Consider the following 5,211-nt stretch of genomic DNA (forward strand, 5'->3'; position numbering starts at 1 on the left):
AGCCTCTCACACCACCACAACCAAGGCCAAAGACTCTGAGCTCCCAATGTTCTCCACCACAGCGTCTGTGACCACTGTGATGTCCGCCACAATATCTGAGAGAAACATGGTCTCCGAGATTACCACAGCTTCCAGCACAGCCCCAAAGATCATCACGTCCCGTCCTCTAACACAATGTTGGTGACAACTGTAGCCCCCAGCACAGCCTCTGATACCACCGCAGCCTCTCAAACCCCCACAGCCTCTCACACCACTACAGCCTCTCACACCACTGCAGCCTCTGATACCACCACAGCCTCTCACACCACCACAGCCTCTGATACCACTGCAGCCTCNGGGAGAGGAGGGAGGAGGGAGAGGGAGAGGGAGAGGGAGAGAGGGAGATAGAGATTCCTGCTATATGAGAACACATCAAGAAGGTGGCCATCTGCAAATCAGGAAGAGTCCTGAGCAGGAACCAAATGTGCTAACACCTTGATCTTGGATTTCTAGTCTCCAGAACAGTGAGGAAATAAGTTTCTGTTGTATAAGCCACCCAGTTTGTGGAATTTGCCACGGTCGTGCAAGCTAACTAAGGCAGTATCCAATATCATGGGGGATATATTTCTTTTCCAAAACAAAAAAATCTTTAAAATTTTATTTATTTATTTATTTATTTTCACTAATAAGCCTCAATTTTTTCCCCTTCTTGGTGCTTGGGATTGAACTTAGGGTCTTGAGCATGCTAAGCAAGTGGTTTACCACTGAGTTACATCCCTAGCTCTCAGTAAACTTCACTTTAAGCAGCAATTGAAAAATCAAATGTAAAGGACATTCTCTACACTAAATTACATAAAACCAAAAAAAAAATCCGCACTTATTGTTCCAGTTGTTTAGAACATAATTTATCTAGACTTTGTCTTGCAAATTTAAAAATCAACCATTAAATCATGACAGTACATTTGCTGTTAACTCCTGCTTATGTCTTATGGAGAAACTCTTATAGAAATAAAAATATAAAACCTTCAAAGATGAAGATGGGTGATTAGGGCAAGTGGTAACTAAATATTAGAGTCTTTATTGGTATCCAAAGCTATGACTGCAATGAAGTGTGGAATTCTCTTAAACAGGTTCTAAGTGCATGAAATGGCATGCCAGATTTTTCCTTTTCTTTTTTGCATCAAAATATACCAGCACAGTCCTCCTGAATAGTCACCTTCCTTAATAGCAGCCATGGTATTGATGCCACCATGCTTGATCTGGGGGTTGCTATTGATTTCCCCCTTTTCTTCCTTCTTTTTTTTTTGGTAATTATGGCCATATTTTACTTCATTTATAATTTATATGGTTTTATATTTTTTGCACATATAAAATTAAAAAAAAAGAAATAGAAAAAGGAAGGACAGACACTAAATTATCAGGAGCAGAGCTGACTTTTTCTTCTTCTTCTTCTTCTTTTTTTTTGTGGTGCTGGGGATTGAGCCCAGGGCCATGTGCAGTCGAGGCAAGCACTCTACCAACTGAGCTATATCCCCAGCCCAAGGCTGACTTCTTTATGAACTTGTTTACTATTTGCATTACTTGATGATTATTAAGTAAGCTTGCCAGTTAAATGTGATGCAGGGATATAATAAAAATTAGACAATTTGAAGGACAAAAAATGGTGCCCAGATCTTAATTTTTGGTTATCTGGTTACTTGAAAAATTGTAATCTTTTTCATATATTTATCAATCATGTGTGTTCCTTCCTTTTTAAAATTTGTTCTAATTAGTTATACATGACAGTAGAATGCATTTTGATACATCATACATAAATGGAGTATAACTTCCCATTCTTCTGGTTGTACATGACATAGAGTCACACCGGTTGGGTAATCATATGTGTACATAGGGTAATATCTTCCAATTCTTCTTCTTTCTCTTCCTTTTATTCTCTCCACCGCCTCCTCCTCTGCCTTTTCCTCTTCTAAATTGTTTTTATTGTGGTATGTGTTAGTTAGCCCTCTATCATTATCACAAAATATCGGAGATACTAAACTTGTAAAGGGAAAAGGTTTATTTTGGCTCAGAGTTTTGAAGATTTTATCCATGATTAATTGGCCTCATTGTTTGGGTCTGTGGTGAGGCAGTGTGGTGTGGTAGGAGCATGTGGTAGAGCAAAACCACTCACCTCACCTTTAGGAACAAGAAAGACAAAGAGGAAGAGATGGGGTCCCATGATCCTCTTCAAGAATATACCTCCAGTGCATAAGTACCTACTGAGGCCCCACCTCCTAAAGGTTTCACCAGCTCCCAAAGCACCATCCTGGTAACCAAGGCTTTAAGGCATGGACCTTTGGGGAACTTATGCAAACAATAGCATGATAAAATATATGTAAATGACATTTACCATTTTAACCATTCAGTTTAGTGTCCTTAAGTACATTCATATGGCTGTGCAACCATTCTTGGTGATTTCTTGGTTTCCTCTGCTGGAACCACCAAACTCAGGCATATATGCTTGACCAATGGATGGTGCAGATTTCTGGTGCTGTAGGTTGGCCTTGCTGGTGATAAGGTTCTAGATGTTATTCCTAGGAAGCACAGCTGTCACTTCCAGGTACTTCTGCCATATTAGTATCTTTCTCAGACAGCTCTCTCCAGCCATGTAGTCACTCCTGTGTAGGGGAACTAAGATCTGAACAACTGTGTAGAACTGGATAATTATCAGTTTTCTTCTAAGTATTTTTTTCTTTCTGAATAGAGTGTTGCCTCCTCTGTCCTATCTGTTCTAGCAGTGTTGTGACTTTTCCTAAGCATTCAACGGCTTGGTAAAATGTTCCTCATTTTCAAACCGATTGCTATTTATCAATATCATTGTCCATAGTTTTCCATTGTTCAAATCAACATTTTCTATGAATTTTCCAGCGTTTCCAATACCTCTGTGGCTGCTGTGTTAGGGATATTGTTTTCTTAATACATCATGCTGGCTTTCTCAATCTGTGTTCCTTCTTCATCATCATGAGAGATTTCTCAGAAGCCTTGCTTTTACATATTCAGAAGGGCACTGTTATAATCTGGCTTCCATTTTTAAAAAAGCAGATTTTATGTATTTCTCTGGTTTGGTAAGATGCTCCAGTCATTCATTTCTTCTTTAAGCCAACATGCCCAGAGGGCAAGGCCAGAGCACATGGTGGAACAAAACTGCTCACTTGATGGCAGCAAAAGAGAGAAAGGGGAAGGGATTGGGGTGCCTCTTCCTTTTGGTTTCTGAAAGAGTCCTGATCAGGTATTCATAGATTTTTGTTTGTTTGTTTCAGATGTCTGTTTACTGATTCATAACCATTTCTCCATCATTTGAACATCAGCTTCTTCTTATTAAAAAAAAAAAAATCCCTGTGTCCCATGCTGGCACATTTCATGACTCAGAGAAGGTTCTTAAGGAATATTTTAGCATAAATGAGTGAGAAGCACCAGATGCAGAGAGTGCATATCAGAGAGAAATTTAATCTAGGATTATTCTAATTCTTAAATTTATCCTTAGCATTTGATATCTTCAGACTAATTCTTTAATCTATTCCCACTGCTGCTTTTAGTATTTCGTATTAAAAGTGTAAATAAATATGAGAAAGAAAGAAATCATTCCGACAACTTCCTCCCAGCATTTCCTTGTCTGTCCCTTGTGAACCGCCTTCAGCTCTGAGCTTGACCTTCTGAAGAAGCCCAACAAAATCTGGCCTCATGTGAACTTCCCACCTCTGCCCTCAGTTCATGCATTGGGACCTGCAGAGTTTCCACAGAAAGGGACAATGTGCTAAAAGTCCCAGAGAGTGAGCAGGGGAGGGTTTGCAATGGAATATCCCTGCTCAAGGTACCCTCACATTTTGATGTGATCTTCTGTTTACTTCCACTCGGTCAAGGGAAATCTTTGGAGGGATTGGCCCAGATGATATCAATGAGGTTTTCAAACCACACATTTCCCCCTCATCTGAGCTCCAAATATTCTCACTGTCAAAACACGAACAAAGATGATGTGGAGTCTTTGTTTGTTCTGGGTTAGATTTGAAGATCATGGGCAGGTAAAAATGCCAAATGAAGAGCTAAGCACGCTGATTAGCAATTATGCAGAATAAAAAAAGAAAATGCAAAGCAGATGGATGAGACAATTTGTTTATTCCTTACAGAAACTCAGTTAAACGAGTAACCAGACCCACAAAAGCCATATTTGAAAAAACTAATAGGGGCTGGGGTTGTAGCCCAGTTTGATTCCCAGCACTGCAAATAAATAAATGAGGAGGAAAAAAAAGTCTACAAAGCTGGAACCTCTGAAATATGTTTCCATATAAAAGGTTAACTGCAATCTAGACTCCAGGAGTTCTATTGATGTAAAGGAAACAAGACAGATACGTACAATGGTCCTAATTAAATATCAGTAATAGAGAAGCCAGTGCCATACTTGAGTCAAAATTGATGTATTGCAGGGATGAGTGTATCTTCTGAGTCCACCTCAGCCTCTGAGCCCTCCACATCCTTGACCACAGCTTCTACAAGTGCTACTGGGACACACACACGCAACACCATGGCTCCGATCCAAACCTCTCACTCCATCGTGCCTGCCACCACAGGCGCTGACACCTCGAGTGCCCCTTCCAAGATTTCAAAGACCAACATGGCCACAACCCAGGCCTCTGAGATCAAAACAACCACTGCCATGACTTCTGAGATGAGCACAGACTTTGTAATTACTGCAGAGTCTGTGTCCACAGGGGGCTCCACCACAGGCTCTGAGAGCACCTCAACCTCAAAGGCCATCACAGCCTCTACCAGGGGCTCTGAGACTGCCAAAGCCTCAGAAACCACCGCAACCAAGGCCAAAGACTCTGAGCTGCCAACGTCCTCCACCACAGCGTCTGTGACCACTGTGACATCCGCCACAATCTCTGAGAGAAACATGGTCTCCGAGACTACCACAGCTTCCAGCACAGCCCCAAAGATCATCACGTCCCGTCCTCTAACACAATGTTGGTGACAACTGTAGCCCCCAGCACAGCCTCTGATACCACCGCAGCCTCTCAAACCCCCACAGCCTCTCACACCACTACAGCCTCTCACACCACTGCAGCCTCTGATACCACCACAGCCTCTCACACCACCACAGCCTCTGATACCACTGCAGCCTCTCAAACCCCCGCAGCCTCTGATACTACCACAGCCTCTCAAACCCCCGCAGCCTCTCACACCACTACAGCCTCT

This window comes from Marmota marmota, unplaced genomic scaffold (assembly GCF_001458135.2).
Source record: "Marmota marmota marmota unplaced genomic scaffold, marMar, whole genome shotgun sequence".
NCBI classification, from domain to species: domain Eukaryota; kingdom Metazoa; phylum Chordata; class Mammalia; order Rodentia; family Sciuridae; genus Marmota; species Marmota marmota.